The following is a 17572-nucleotide window of genomic DNA, read 5'->3' as shown; positions in this document are numbered from 1 at the left end:
GTACCCTTGTTATAAGAAGATCAGAATGAAACATAACAAGACTAGAATCGAACACTGTAATCGATGTTGTTAACCTCAACATATGATCAGAACATTGTTTGATGTGTTCGGAGCAAAAGTACAATTTTGATGATTTGCTTAGTGTGAAATCAAAAACTATGGAAACACACTGTGCACATATCGCGTAGCTAACTCGCTCAGTAAGCAATATCGCAAAACTACAACTTCAATGATTTGCATAGTGTAATTAACTTCAACATGTGATCAGAACATTGATTGATGTGTTCAGAACACAAAATAAGTGATCATGACTAGAATCGAACACTGTACTCGATACAACATGTGATCAGAACATTGATCGATGTGTTCAGAACACGAAATAAGTGAACAAGACTAGAATCGAACACTGTATACAATACAACATGTGTTTAGAACATGTTAGGGGGGTACCCTTGTTATAAGAAGATCAGAATGAAACATAACAAGACTAGAATCGAACACTGTAATCGATGTTGTTAACCTCAACATATGATCAGAACATTGTTTGATGTGTTCAGAGCAAAAGTACAATTTTGATGATTTGCTTAGTGTGAAATCAAAAACTATGGAAACACACTGTGCACATATCGCGTAGCTAACTCGCTCAGTAAGCAATATCGCAAAACTACAACTTCAATGATTTGCATAGTGTAAAAATCAAAAACACACTGTACCCATACTGCGCAGCTAACTCGCTCGGTAAACGATATAGCCAAAGTATAACTTCAAATTATTTACCTTCCATCATTCGTCTTGTGTGTAAAAATCAGTCGAACAAGTTATCGCATAAACATGGCTGAAAAAAAATCGTGATAGGGTATGGAACCCAGGGGTTACATCTTATCAGAAGGGCAAAAAGGATGAAAGGACTCTTCCTCCTCCTTACCGCACATTCCTTGAAGGGCTAATTGGCTGAAGGGCTAATGGGCTAAAGGGCTAAAGGGCTAATGGGCTAAAGGGCTAATGGGCTAAAGGGCTAAAGGAGCAACAACCTCGTCGATCGCTATCAACAAGAACGCTTGTACTTTGTTAAGTGTAGAAAATTAATCTTTATTTGTAAATGGTTTCATGTTCAGAACAAGGAATGGAAAATCCCCGAGGTGCGATGAGTTACGTTTTTCGAACTAGTGTTTGGAACACTGAACTTTTCAAGATGATAGCAGAGAGTTTAGCAATGTTCTGTTGTTGGATTTTAAATTCCGCGCTACAACATGCATAAGGTGGTAGCCTTGAGGTTTACCGCCGTAAAGATGGCAAGAGTGAGGTTAACAATGTTCTGTTGTTGGATTTTAAATTCCGCGCTATAACATGCATAAGGTGGCAGCCTTGAGGTTTACCGCCGTAAAGATGGCAGCAGTGAGGTTAGCGACGCTCTATTGTCCTTCAAAGTGAGGTTAGGGTTCGTCAAGAAGACAGCTGTCAAAAAAGCACGTGGCTATGTTTACCAAACAAGAGCACGTGGTCGTGACGTCACGGTCACGTAGTATGTTGCCTCAGCATGTAAAGTTCAATGTCTACACCTACGTAGTTAACACTCTGCTATGTTCACAAGATTTTTTACACATAACTATTCTTTATGCTTTAAGTTCATGCACATAGGCTATGCTAAGATAGCAGTACAAACACATGCGAACTTTGTACATTCTAATGGAATAAGTTTAGTACTGTGTGCGTCATGGATACATGATGTGTGCACGCATTTAATCTTGACTATACGTAATGCTGCTGCTTTGTTTACAAGATTTTTATACATTGCTATTCTTTATGCTTTAAGTTCATGCACGCACAAGAGATACTCGTACGCTCTAGCAGGAGAAGTTTAGTATGATATTCGATACATTATCGATAGGTGATGTGTACACGCTTTAGAACATAGCTCATCTTTATGCTTTAAGTTCGTGCACATGGGTTAGGGATACACAAAAGCGATTGCTACATGCTCTAGCGGAAGAAGTCTAGTACGATAGTCGATGCATGTAAAATCGATAGGTTATGCTAAGATAGCAGCACACTTACATGATTTTAGCACAATCTAGTGGAAAAAGTTTAGCATGATAGTCGTTTCGTGCAAAATCATTAGGTAATGTGTAAACGCTTTGAAACAAGGCTATTCTTTGTACTTTAAGTTCATGCGTACAGGTTATGCTAAGATAGCAGCACAATCTAGCGGAAGAAGTTTAGTACGATATTTGACGCATGCAAAATCGATAGGTGACGTGTACACGCTTTGAAGCATGGCTATTCTTTGTACTTTAAGTTCATGGGTATAAGTTATGCTAAGATACCAGCACAATCTAGCGGAAGAAGTTTAGTACGAGATTCGATGCATGCAAAATCGATAGGTGTTGTGTACACACTTTGAAACATAGCTATTCTTTGTACTTTAAGTTCATGTGTATGAGTTATGCTAAGATAGCAGCACAACCTAGCGGAAGAAGTTTTGTACGAGAGTCGATACATGCAAAGTCGATAGGTAATGTGTACACGCTTTGAAACATAGCTATTCTTTGTACCTTAAAGTCATGCGTATAGGTTATGCTAAGATAGCAGCACAATCTAGCGGAAGAAGTTTAGTACGATATTCGATACATACATTATCGATAGGTAATGTGTACACGCTTTGAAACAAGGCTATTCTTTGTACTTTAAGTTCATGCGTCTTAGTTATGCTTGCGATAGTCGATGCATGTAAAATCGATAGGTTATGCTAAGATAGCAGCACGCTTACACGATTTTAGCACAATCTAGTAGAAGAAGTTTAGTACGAGAGTCGATGCTTGCAAAATCATTAGGTAATGTGTACACGCTTTGAAACAAAGCTATTCTTTGTACTTTAAGTTCATGCGTCTTAGTTATGCTAAGATAGCAGCACAATCTACCTGAGGAAGTTTTGTACGAGAGTCGATACATGCAAAATCGATAGTTGATGCGTACACGCTTTGAAACATGACTATTCATTGTACTTTAAGTTCATGGGTATAGGTTATGCTAAGATAGCAGCACAATCTAGCGGAAGAAATTTAGTACGAGATTCGATGAATGCAAAATCAATAAGTAATGTGTACACGCTTTGAAACATGGCTATTCTTCGTACTTTAAGTTCATGTGTATAAGTTATGCTAAGATAGCAGCACAACCTAGCGGAAGAATTTTAGTACGATATTTGTTGCATGCAAAGTCGATAGGTAATGTGTACACGCTTTGAAACATGGCTATTCTTTATACCTTGAGGTCATGCGTATAGGTTACGCTAAGATACCAGCACAATCTAGCGGAAGAAGTTTAGTACGAGAGTCGATGCTTGCAAAATCGATAGGTAATGAGTACACGTTTTGAGATATAGCTATTCTTTGTTCTTTAAGTTCATGCGTCTTAGTTATGCTGAGATAGCAGCACAATCTACCTGCAGAAGTTTAGTATGAGAGTCGATACATGCAAATTCGATAGTTGATGTGTACACGCTTCGAAACATGACTATTCATTGTACTTTAAGTTCATGGTATAGGTTATGCTAAGATAGCAGCACAATCTAGCGGAAGAAATTTAGTACGATATTTGATGCATGCAAAATCAATAAGTAATGTGTACACGCTTTGAAACATGACTATTCTTTGTACTTTAAGTTCATGTGTATAAGTTATGCTAAGATAGCAGCACAACCTAGCGGAAGAAGTTTAGTACGATATTTGTTGCATGCAAAGTCGATAGGTAATGTGTACACGCTTTGAAACATGGCTATTCTTTCTACCTTAAGGTCACGCGTATAGGTTATGCTAAGATAGCAGCACAATCTAGCGGAAGAAGTTTAGTACGAGAGTCGATGTGTGCAAAATCGATAGGTGATGTTTACACGCTTTGAAACATGGCTATGCATTGTACTTTAATTTTATGGGTATAGGTTATGCTAAGATAGCAGCACGATCTAGCGGATGAAGTTTAGTTCGATGGTCGATGCATGTAAAATCGATAGGTCATGTGTACACGCTTTGAAACATAGCAATTCATACTGCTGCTCTGTTCCCAAGACTTTTAAGCATAGCTAACCCTAATACTGCTCTTAACGACGTCGAGCTAAGGATTGATTACGTGACCGTGACGTCACAGCCACGTGCTCTTGTTTGGTAAACATAGCCACGTGCTTTTTTGACAGCTGTCTTCTTGACGAACCCTAACCTCACTCTGAAGGACAATAGAGCGTCGCTAACCTCACTGCTGCCATCTTTACGGCGGTAAACCTCAAGGCTGCCACCTTATGCATGTTATAGCGCGGAATTTAAAATCCAACAACAGAACATTGTTAACCTCACTCTTGCCATCTTTACGGCGGTAAACCTCAAGGCTACCACCTTATGCATGTTGTAGCGCGGAATTTAAAATCCAACAACAGAACATTGCTAAACTCTCTGCTATCATCTTGAAAAGTTCAGTGTTCCAAACACTAGTTCGAAAAACGTAACTCATCGCACCTCGGGGATTTTCCATTCCTTGTTCTGAACATGAAACCATTTACAAATAAAGATTAATTTTCTACACTTAACAAAGTACAAGCGTTCTTGTTGATAGCGATCGACGAGGTTGTTGCTCCTTTAGCCCTTTAGCCCATTAGCCCTTTAGCCCATTAGCCCTTTAGCCCTTTAGCCCATTAGCCCTTCAGCCAATTAGCCCTTCAAGGAATGTGCGGTAAGGAGGAGGAAGAGTCCTTTCATCCTTTTTGCCCTTCTGATAAGATGTAACCCCTGGGTTCCATACCCTATCACGATTTTTTTTCAGCCATGTTTATGCGATAACTTGTTCGACTGATTTTTACACACAAGACGAATGATGGAAGGTAAATAATTTGAAGTTATACTTTGGCTATATCGTTTACCGAGCGAGTTAGCTGCGCAGTATGGGTACAGTGTGTTTTTGATTTTTACACTATGCAAATCATTGAAGTTGTAGTTTTGCGATATTGCTTACTGAGCGAGTTAGCTACGCGATATGTGCACAGTGTGTTTCCATAGTTTTTGATTTCACACTAAGCAAATCATCAAAATTGTACTTTTGCTCTGAACACATCAAACAATGTTCTGATCATATGTTGAGGTTAACAACATCGATTACAGTGTTCGATTCTAGTCTTGTTATGTTTCATTCTGATCTTCTTATAACAAGGGTACCCCCTAACATGTTCTAAACACATGTTGTATTGTGTACAGTGTTCGATTCTAGTCTTGTTCACTTATTTCGTGTTCTGAACACATCGATCAATGTTCTGATCACATGTTGTATCGAGTACAGTGTTCGATTCTAGTCATGATCACTTATTTTGTGTTCTGAACACATCAATCAATGTTCTGATCACATGTTGAAGTTAATTACACTATGCAAATCATTGAAGTTGTAGTTTTGCGATATTGCTTACTGAGCGAGTTAGCTACGCGATATGTGCACAGTGTGTTTCCATAGTTTTTGATTTCACACTAAGCAAATCATCAAAATTGTACTTTTGCTCTGAACACATCAAACAATGTTCTGATCATATGTTGAGGTTAACAACATCGATTACAGTGTTCGATTCTAGTCTTGTTATGTTTCATTCTGATCTTCTTATAACAAGGGTACCCCCCTAACATGTTCTAAACACATGTTGTATTGTGTACAGTGTTCGATTCTAGTCTTGTTCACTTATTTCGTGTTCTGAACACATCGATCAATGTTCTGATCACATGTTGTATCGAGTACAGTGTTCGATTCTAGTCATGATCACTTATTTTGTGTTCTGAACACATCAATCAATGTTCTGATCACATGTTGAAGTTAACAACATCGATTACAGTGTTCTATTCTAGTCTTGTTATGTTTCAATCTGATCTTCTTAGAACAAGCGTATCCCCTGACATATTCTAAACACATGATGTATTGAGTACATTGTTCGATTCTAGTCTTGATCACTTATTTTGTTTTCTGAACGCATCAATCAATGTTCTAATCACATGTCGTATCGAGTACAGCGTTTGATTCTACTCTTCTTATGTTTTGAAAGTCTAAACATGCACAATAATGTTATCGCTGCACACGCTTGCCTTCGCGATGCAGGTTTAAACTTGTTCGATATAAAGCTATGCCTTGACATAAGAGGTGGAGGAGGAGGAGGAGGAGGAGGAGGAGGAGGAGGAGGAGGAGGAGGAGGAGGAGGAGAATGATAAGGCCTTAACAGCCTATGTATAGTCGCCATTGTTTTTAAAGATGATAGCTGTCAAAAGAATTTTTCAAATTATCCACCACCACATTTCAGCTAAAGAGGGCAGCAGGGTGCTCTGTTGATTAAGCACATAGAATTTCAAATTGCCCTCCACCACATGCATAACAGCAGCTGTTATCTTGCGCAGTAGCCTCTAAGCTAGCTTTCTTCATAAGAGTAGCCGCCATCTTGTGCGAGCACCCCTAGGCCGTCTCATAAGGAGCTATGTATAGTCACCATTTTGTGTCTGCCATCTTGCGTAAGCATCCCTAGGACGTCTCAAGGCATCTTGTTTCTCATAAGAGCAGCCACCATCTTGTAGAAATAGATAGCTGCGAATGCCAAAGGGCTTAAGTAGGAATCGAACCGTTGATCTCATCATTAGACTATGTTTTTTCTTGTTCCTGATACTACGAACCTACGTATTAGGCGGAAAAATTTTGTCCGTTTTGCTCTACGATGCATCGTTTTCGAGATATTTAACATTTTGCATTTAAGCCTCCAAATTTAATGAATCGAACCTGCACGGTACGTTATACTCTCTACCATAGCTAAACCTGATCATGTTACGAAGACTCGCTTCAATACAAGCTAAAACAGAGTGAATGCCAAAGGGCCTAAGTAGGAACCGAACCGTTGATCTCATCATTAGACTATGTTTTTCTTGTTCCTCATACTGCGAACCGAGGTATTAGGCAGAAAAATTTTGTCCGTTTTGCTCTACGGTGCACCGTTTTCGATATATTTAACATTTTGCATTTAAGCCCCAAATTTAATGAATCGAACTAGCATGACACGTTAGCCTCTAAGCTAAGAGTAGCAACTATCTTGCGCAAGCACCCTTAAAGCGTCTCATAAGGAGTTATGTATAGCTGCCATCTTGTGTCCGCCATCTTGCGCAAGCATCCTTAGGGCGTCTCAAGCCATCTTGTCCAAGGACCCTTAAGCCGTCCCATAAGATCAGCTGCTATCTTGCGCAAGCATCCCTAGGGTATCTCATAAGGAGCCATGTATAACTGCCATCTTGCGCAAGCATCCCAAGGGCGTCTCATAAGAACCTGTGTATAGCAGCCATCTTGCGTAAGCACCCTTAAGGAGTCATGTATAGCCGCCATCTTATGCAATTAGCGTCGAGAGAGGGCTGCTGTAGAATTTTTCTTTTTAAATTATCCGCCACCACATTTCAAAGGTATCTAGCTAAAGATGGCAGCACTGCGGATGACAAGTGACAAATTTACATCTACTACGATAAAGAGGGCAGCACGGTGCTCTCTGTATTAAAGATGGCGGATGACAGCTGTCAAAAAAGCACATGGCTAAGTTTACCAAACAAGAGCACGTGGAATTTGCCGCCATCACATTTCAAACTAAAGAGGGCAGCACTATGCTCTGTTGATTAAAGATGGCGGATGGTAGCTGTCGAAAAAGCATGTGAGTTTGTTTCCAAACAAGAGCACGTGGAATTTTTCAATTTGCCGCCACCACATTTCAAAGGTATCTAGCTAATGATGGCAGCACGGTGCTCTCTTGATTAAAGATGGCGGATGATAGCTAACAGAACTTTTCAAATTGTCCGCTACTACGTGCTTAAGGTAGTAGCCATAAAGAGGGCAGCACGGTGTTCTGTGGATTAAAGATGGCGGATGACAGGTGATGAAATTGCCCGCATGATAGTAGCACAGTGCTCTGTTGATTAAAGATGGCGGATGACAGCTGCACGTGGCTTTGTTTCCAAACAAGAGCACGTGGAATTTACCGCCACCACATTTCAAACTAAAGAGGGCAGCACTGTGCTCTATAGATTAAAGATGGCAGATGACAGCTGTCAAAAAAGCACGTGAGTTTGTTTTCAAACAAGAGCATGTGGAATTTTTCAATTTGCCGCCACCACATAGAGGGCAGCACTGTTCTCTCTGGATTAAAGATGGCTGCTTGTCGAAAAGCATTTTTCAAATTATCCGCCACCACATTTCAAAGGTAAGTAGCTAAAGAGGGCAGCACTGTACTCTATAGATTAAAGATGGCGGATGACAGCTATCAAAAAAGCACGTAGCTGTCAAAAAGCACGTGGATTTGTTTATCTCGAGCTAGTGAGGTTAAGTTGGTAGCACTAAGGTTTAGGCCCGTCAAGATGGCAGCACTGCCGATGACAGGTGACGAAAGAGGGCAGCACGGTGCTCTGTAGTTTAAAGATGGCGGATGACAGCTGTCAAAAAAGCACGTGGCTGTCAAAAAGCACGTGGCTTTGTTTATCTCGCGCTAGTTAGGTTAAGTTGGTACTACTGAGGTTTAGGCCCGTCAAGATGGTAGTACTGAGGTTAGCGATGCGTTGTTGTCTGTCAAAAAGCACGTGGCTTTGTTTACAAATCTGTCAAAAAGCACGTGGCTGTCAAAAAACACGTGGCTTTGTTTACCTCATGCTAGTTAGGTTAAGTTGGCACTACTGAGGTTTAGGCCCGTCAAGATGGTAGTACTGAGGTTTGCGATGCGTTGTTGTTGATGAGAGCTGTCAAAAAGCACGTGGCTTTGTTTACAAATCTGTCAAAAAGCACGTGGCTGTCAAAAAGCACGTGGCTTTGTTTACCTCGCGCTAGTTAGGTTAAGTTGGCACTACTGAGGTTTAGGCCCGTCAAGATGGCAGTACTGAGGTTAGCGATGCGTTGTTGTCGATGACAGCTGTCAAAAAGCACGTGGCTTAGTTTACAAATTCAAATTTCCCGCGGGAGGTGGAGGAGACCTCTGGGAGGCCTCTGGCTGAGGTGGAGGTGGAGGAGGCATCTGGGAGGCCTCTGGCTGAGGTGGAGGTGGAGGTGGCCACTGGGAGGCCTCTGGCTGAGGTGGAGGTGGAGGTGGCCACTGGGAGCCTGAGGTGGAGGTGGCCGCCGAACCCGCCTATTATACTACTATTTGCATAGCTTAGAATATTTCCTCAAGCGAAAGAGTGTCAAGCTTTCGGGATTAGCACTCGCATACATACGGAGTAATTAAGGAAGAAAATAATTCAGTATAGAAAGTTGATATTAATAGAAAATGGATTAAAACTGAGGACAACCGGATGACGACAAATATGTAAATACCAAGTGAATGTATTACAAAATCAAATGCCCCTCAATAAATTATGCTGGTGTGAGTTATGGACATAAGAAAGAGGTAACAGAGGAGAAATTTAGGCGCAGGCATTCTTAGGTCAACGCATAAGAAGATGACTAATGGTGTTATTACATAAGCTATTCGAGCATGGTTATAAACTCCAGCGATATTCCGCCAATATCCCGCAGAATGGCCGATTTACGCCTCTCTTGCCTTCTACCCAAGGAACAACCACGAATTTAAAGGCATGATGAGGAAAATGGCAATACGTTACTTCCCTGCTGGCAAGCAGTCGGAGACGTTGCCATGTTAACCTGTAGGTTCGTTGTTGGTCTGTCGGTCACACACGCAGACCATGATACCCGCAGAAAATAGTAAATTTCTCCGTCATTTGAATAGTAAGGTAAATTATGAACATAACGAAAGTTGTTTATAATGAAGAGACGTTTTACATACGTTCCACGGAGTTTACAGGAAATCAATAGTATAAGAGAAAATGGAGGAAAAGCGTTCTGGTTTTCCTATAAACACCCCGTCTAATCAAAGATTTTAACATGATATACATATCGAAACATTCCTCGGGTGAGTATACTCTAAATATGAAGTTTGGTTGAAATCTATCCAGCCGTTTTGCCGCGATGGTGGAACAGACACACAGACAAACATACAAACAGACATGAAAAATGAAAACAATGGACTCGGTCTTGAGTTGACCTAAAACGGATAAATATCTGAAAAATTGGCAAAACAAACGAAATTACAGACAGCGGACCCCCTACAACTTAATTTATATAGATTAATGAAAGTGTTAGTCGCTTAGCAACCTGTTAAGTACATAATGTATTGCGGGTTAAGGCAAGCCTTCGCCTGCAACTATAGCAGTGATCATTCAATGATTTGATTTTATAATTACTCAAAGTTGGTTGAACTTAGAGATCTATCAATGTCTCATGATTCACCGGCAGGTAATTCCGGAGAGAATAAAACAAAAATGAAGCAAATCGGTTCAGTAGAACGGAGGGACGGATTTGCCGAAACTGTTTTTAGTAAACTCTTTTAATGTGTAGACGGCAAATTATTTGAAAAGGTAAAATTCGCTTACTTAAAATGCTGGGAAAATTTCATTTCGAAGATTCCAAGGTATGTAGTCTCACATAGTGATAATAGCCAATTAATTGTCTTCATGCTGGAAACGAAGTAATTTATTGTTCCTTGCAAACGTTTGTATCATTTCTGATTCACGTGGAAAAACATGTCAGTGATTTACTCAATCCTTAAATGCATCGTGTAGCATACCTGCATCCAGTTTTTTTTTTAAGTGGGCTCTTCTGAGGATGCGCTCCATGATGTTTATATACTATTTTTTGACGTAATTACTCAGTGGTTGTTTGCACTGTGGATACGCAGAGGTATTTACTGATGAATGGAATGAGTGAATTGAGTTGAAGTATGGAATTTACCTGCCACACCGAAAGCCAATCTTTATAGACACTGGGCTGAACTATTCACTGGCTCAAGTGGAACACCCCATGAAACACATACAAGTTTCGTGCATGTAGTGGATGTGCATCTGCTTCTTGCAAACAATGTGAAATGTTTCCTTGTTCCAATAAGAACCACTACATTGCTTCCCACCAATAGCCTAGAGCAGGGCCTCTCAAACGCCCAAAATCTCACGCGTGCAAATCGAGGCGCAAGAGCTCCGTGCACTGTGCATCGGTTGGGCTCGGCTTGTCTCGGACCAACGAACGCTTCGTCTCTGGGCTACTCGGCTAAGCTCGGCTAAGCTCGGCTCTACTCGGCGCAACTCAGCTCGGATTTCGAGCGCTACGGGGCAAGTGTGGAAGAGGGAGACAGGGGGAGCGAGCAAGACAGGCGTGAGGAAAGAGAGAGTAAGCGCTATTGCTCCAAATCGAGGAGAGAGGGGTCTGCACTCTGGTCAACCAAGCGAAGTTGTCTTTTGCACCGTGCACAGTGCATGCACCAAACGCGTGCACCCTGAGAGGCCCTGGCCTAGAGTGATTACACTGCCATTTCGCCCCTCTTAAAGGAGAGAAATTAAAACAAGAATAGACTGAGTTAATCTATTATTATGGTGTTGAATTCACCAACCTGAGTCAGGCTATTCACTTTAATCTTTCCTGTCCAATCTCAAGTTCAAATCTGCAGCTAATAGTAAAAAATAATGTTATTGGTTTTACGTACCACTAACAATTTTTACGGTTTTCGGAGACTCCGAGGTTCTGGAATCCCGTTCCGCTGGATTTCCTTAACGTGTCAGTATATCTACCGGCACGGTATTAAAATGTTTGAGCACCTTCAAATACCAACGAGCTGAACCGGGATCGAACCCGCCTACTTGAGCTCAGCTCTTTACAACATGAGCCATCTAGCCTGGCCAAATCTCTATCTCTTCCGGTACCAACGACATTGGATTTTTCGTCACCCAAAGGAGGCCTTTACCGGGTGAGTTGGCAGTGTGGTTAGGAGCGCGCAGCTGTGGGCTTGCATCCGGGAGATAGTGGGTTCGAACCCCGCTGTCGGCAGCCCTGAAGATGTTTTTCCGTGGTTTCCCATTTTCACACCAGGCGAATTACTAAGGCTACAGCCGCTTCCTTCCCACTCTAAGTCTTTCCTACCCCTTCGTTGCCGTAATACCTATCTGTGTCGGCGGGACGTAAAACAAATTTAAAAAAGAGGTCCTTACAACACTTTCCCTTCTTTAGATCTTTTCCATCCTTTTTCTTCTCCCAACGATTAATGTTAAAGAAACATTGATACTCGTAATACCACTTAGTCACACTGTCACAGAGTCTTGCGGCGACTATGGATAGCACAAGTCTAGGATTAGGAAAAACTGTTACCCCTTAATTAAGGTATATCCTCCCGGTGTGAAAATGGAAAACCGCGGTGACAGTGGTGTTCCAAACCACTTTCTCCCCAATGCAAGCCAACTGCTACGTGACTCAAAGCCCGTAGCCAATTCACTCGATTTTCCCTAGCTTAATTTTCATGTCAACCATCATCATCTTTACATACTGCAGTAAAATAAAATAGATTAACGAAAATGATCTCGAACGACTTAATCGATATTACTAGCAAATAGTGAAGAAAAATCACATAGGGCGGTGTGAAATGTCCAAAACTGAAATACGGACTTTATTTGTTTTGCTTGTAGGCCTACTGCAAACTCACGAATGTCCTTAGGCACAATAATAGTACTTTGGGTTGATGACCGAGAAACAACAAACATTCCGTTCCCTGTGGGTGGAGACGGTAGAATAACGTCCACGGTATCCCCTGCCTGTCGCAAGAGGCGGGAAAAGAGGTCCCAGGGTCTCTCAACATCCAGAGTGTGGGTTGGCGACCACGGGACCCTTAGCTGAGTTCTGGCATTGCTTCCAATTATTTGTGCCATGCTCTTCACTTTCATCTATCCTATCTGACCTCCATTGGCCAACTCTTGTTCTTTTCCGACCCCGACTGTATTAGATGGCGAGCGAGGCCTATGCGGTCGTCCATTTTCATGCCCTTCGTGGACCCTGTCCTACATTGGCCGATACCCTCATTTTTTGAAGTGTCGGATCCGTTCCATATTTTCTCTGTGATTAGTGTTAATAGAGGAAGGTTGCCTAGGTGTGCTTCCTCTTAAAAGAATAATCACCACCACCACTTTGCTACGGTGGATTTCAAACTCACTGTCTCCCCAATGCAAGCCAACAGCTACAAGACTCAAACCCCTTAGCCAACTCGCTCGTTTCCGAAAAGCCAGTTAGACGTGCGGTTAGGAGCGCGAGGCTGTGAACTTGCATACGGGAGATAGTGGGTTCGAGCCCCACTGTCGGCAGCCCTGAATGTGGTTTTCCGTGGTTTCCCATTTTCACACCAGGCAAATGCTGGGACTGCACCTTAATTAAGGCCACGGCCGATTCCTCCCACTCCTAGGCCTTTCCTATCCAGTCGTCGCCGTAAGACCTATCTGTGTCGGGGCAACATAAAGCAAGTTGTAAAAAAAAAAATTCCCGTAGCTTGCAACATTGCAAGTTAAAGCACAAAAATACGGGTTACCGAGCTCGATAGCTGCAGTCACTTAAGTGCGGCCAGTATCCAGTATTCGGGAGATAGTAGGTTCGAGCCGCACTGTAGGCAGCCCTGACAATGGTTTTCCGTGGTTTCCCATTTTTCCACCAGGCAAATGCCGGGGCTGTACCTTAATTAAGGCCACAGTCGCTTCCTTCCACTTCCTAGGCCTTTCCTATCCCATCGTCACCATAAGACATATATGTGTCGGTGCGACGTAAAGCAAATAGCAAAAAAAAAAAAATTATATATATATATATATATATATATATAATACAGGTTAACCAAAATGTTGTCGAACGACTTAACAGATTTAGTAGCGAATAGTGCTAGTACGGAAAATCACACAAGGCAGTGTGAAAATGTCAAAAACTCAGAAAACGTCCTTAATATCTTTTGCTTATAAATGCACTAATATTCTTAGGCATAAAATAGTGCTTTGGATTGATGACTGAGGAACAAGAAAAATGCTAAACAAGCTTCACACGATAGAGATATTTGTAGGTTTAAGATATACATTTGCATGATTGGCTGAACTGTTCCCGTAATACTATCCATGTTACATACAAGGTAAAAAATAAGTGTTCACATAAGAAGTGACCCCCAGGCAAAGCGTGAATACGAGCCGAAGTTTGGTGTGCTGGAATAGGAGATGACGTTGTTCGGGGGGCAGGCCGCGGCAACCCACTTATTAAATCAAGAGCAGTATTTTATTAACGGCCACGTTACCGTTACATTTCTTAAAATCATCACCTGCATCTAACCTATTTATTTTCCATACAGTAAATGTACCAGTTCACATGTGTCAACCAGTTTAGTTCGTGTGTTCGAGGTGTTGGCACTTGGGACCTCAAGTTGAAAGACGTGAGGGATCGAATCTCAGCGATAGCTATCCTCAAAATAATTTCAGTGTTTTTTTTTTTTTGAGGCCCCGTGCCTCCACATTGTAATATTCACAACTAACAATGTAGCCTCTTCATCTGGCTCCCTTGTTGAGGCTCCAGGGGCTCTTCACTTGGAGCGTGAGTTGGCGACTACGGGGCCCTTAGCTGAGTCTTGACATTGCTTCCACTTACTTGTACCAGGTTCCTCACATTTATCTATCCGACCTCCCTTGGTCAACTCTTGTTCTTTTCCGACCCCGACGGTATTAGTTTCTGAGGGTTAGGGAGTCTTTCATTTTCACGCCGTTCGTTGCCCTTGTCTTTCTTTGGCCGATACCTTCATTTTTCGAAGCGTCGGAACCCTTCTATTTTTTCCCTCTGATTAGTGTTACATAAAGGATGGCTGCCTAGTTGTACTTCCTCTCAAAACAAAAATCACCACCATCACTATCCCTGGTTGAATAGTCAGCACCGAAGTCTTCGGTTCAGAATATCGTGAAGTTCGATTCCCGGATAGATGGGGGATTTTATCTGCGTCTTGTTAATTCCTCAAGCTCGTGGACTTTGTTTTCGTATTCGCCTTAACACGCACCTCTTCATTCACAAAAAAAAAAGAAAAAAAGAAAAGAAAAAAAACTCACGCAACCAAGCAACACAGAAACACGCAATATTGAATGCAGACTTACTCATAAGATTGGAGTCAGGAAGGACATCTGGCCGTAAAACTTGGCTGGTTGAAGATCGTGCCCACCAAAGAGGAAGAAGATGAATGAGAATATGATGATCAATGTATCCTCTTTTACTGTGACGTGTATTTAGACCATTAGCAGCTAAAATTCCGTACGGTACACACAGCTTATTAAAAGCTATGGACCGGGCGAGTTTTCTTTGCAGTTATGGCCACGCAGTTGTGAGCTTGCATCCAGGAGATAGTGGGTTCGAACCCCACTGTCGGCAGCCCTGAAGATGGTTTTCCGTGTTTTCCCATTTCCACACCAGCCAAATGTTAGGGCTGTACCTTAATTAAGGCCACGGCCACTTCCTTCTCACTCCTAGGCCTTCTTTTTTTATAATCAATCAATCAATACTGATCTGCACTTAGGGCAGTCGCCCAGGTGGCAGATTCCCTATCTGTTGTTTTCCTAGCCTTTTCCTAAATGATTTCAAAGAAATTGGAAATTTATTGAACGTCTCCCTTGGTAAGTTATTCCAATCCCTAACTCCCCTTCCTATAAATGAATATTTGCCCCAGTTTGTCCTCTTGAATTCCAACTTTATCTCCATATTGTGATCTTTCCTACTTTTATAAACGCCACTCAAACTTATTCGTCTACTAATGTCATTCCACGCCACCTCTCCGCTGACAGCTCGGAACATACCACTTAGTCGAGCAGCTCTTCTTCTTTCTCTCAAATATTCCCAACCCAAACTTTGCAACATTTTTGTAACGCTACTCTTTTGTCGGAAATCACCCAGAACAAATCGAGCTGCTTTTCTTTGGATTTTTTCCAATTCTTGAATCAGGTAATCCTGGTGAGGGTTTCATATACTGGAACCATACTCTAGTTGAGGTCTTACAGGAGACTTATATGCCCTCTCCTTTACATCCATACTACAACCCCTAAACACCCTCATAACCGTGTGCAGAGATCTTTACCCTTTATTTACAATCCCATTTATGTGATTACCCCAATGAAGGTCTTTCCACCGAGCTCGATAGCTGCAGTCGCTTAAGTGCGGCCAGTATCCAGTAATCGGGAGATAGTGGGTTCGAGCCCCGCTGTCGGCAGCCCTGAAGATGGTTTTCCGTGGTTTACCATTTTCACACCAGGCAAATGCCGGGGCTGTACCTTAGTTAAGGCCACGGCCGCTTCCTTCCACTTCCTAGGCCTTTCCTATCCCATCGTCGCCATAAGACCTATCTGTGTCGGTGCGACGTAAACCTAATAGCAAAAAAAAAAAAAAAGGTCTTTCCTTATATTAACACATAGATACTTACAATGATCCCCAACAGGAACTTTCACCCCATCAACGCAGTAATTAAAACTGAGAGGACTTTTTCTATTTGTGAAACTCACAACCTGACTTTTAACCCCGTTTATCCACATACCATTGCCTGCTGTCCATCTCACAACATTATCGAGGTCACGTTGCAGTTGCTCAGAATCTTGTAACTTATTTATTACTCTATACAGAATAACATCATCAGCAAAAAGCCTTACCTCCGATTCCACTCCTTTACTCATATCATTTATATATATAAGAAAAAGGTCCGATAATACTGCCTTGAGGAATTCCCCTCTTAATTATTACAGGGTCAGATAAAGCTTCACCTACTCTAATTCTCTGAGATCTATTTTCTAGAAATATAGCAATGTAAAGCAAACAGTAATAAAACAAACAAAAAATAAGAAAACTGTGGTCTGTAAAGACGACTACTATGTAGCCAGATGATCTGTAGAATTCGTAGTGCTATACAGAGTGTAACAGAAAGAACCCCTGTGGGTGGGGCGGTTTTCAATTACAGTGTAAACTTCCTAAATATGAATGCTACACCTATGTACGCAATATTAAAGAGAGAGAAACACGGAATATTTTATAATATGATGGCGACGATAATATAAATGGCTGAATAAATTAACTACAGTCCACAGCAGTTCTCAAATATGGAAACCCAGGGGCTCTGAACTTTTGAGCGTGAGTTGGCAACAACGGGGCCCTCGGTTGAGTCCTGGCATTGCTTCCACTTCCTTGTGCCAGGCTCCTCAATTTCATAAATCCTATCCGACCTTCCTTGGTCAACTCTTGTTACTTTCCGACCCCGACGGTATTAGATCACGCGAAGCCTAGGGAGTCTTTGATTTTCACGCCCTTCGTACCCCTTGTCTTCCTTTGGCCGATATCTTCATTTTTCGAAGTGTCGGACCTCATCCATTTTCTCCTCTGATTAGTATTATATGAAGATGATTGCCTAGTTGTACTTCCTCTTAAAACAATAATCACCACCACCATCACCATCTCAAATATGGATAAGCACGCTTATCATTATCAACAATACAACTGGCCTCCAAAAAATGTCGGCAGAATTGCGCGCTCTGTCTTCAGCTGCGCTTTTAACAAACGTTACAGAGGTTTGAAAGTTATTAAACTGAAGGAGAAGACAAACAATGAAATTGCCTTAGTTTTATTTTTTGCCCTCACTTGTCTTTCTGACAAATATTCATTCAACTGTACTAAACTTTATGAAATACTGTAT

Source organism: Anabrus simplex, chromosome 6 (genome assembly GCF_040414725.1).
Source record: "Anabrus simplex isolate iqAnaSimp1 chromosome 6, ASM4041472v1, whole genome shotgun sequence".
In the NCBI taxonomy this organism is placed as follows: Eukaryota; Metazoa; Arthropoda; class Insecta; order Orthoptera; family Tettigoniidae; genus Anabrus; species Anabrus simplex.
The sequence above is the reverse complement of the archived record's forward strand: the minus strand, read 5'-3'. Positions refer to the sequence as shown.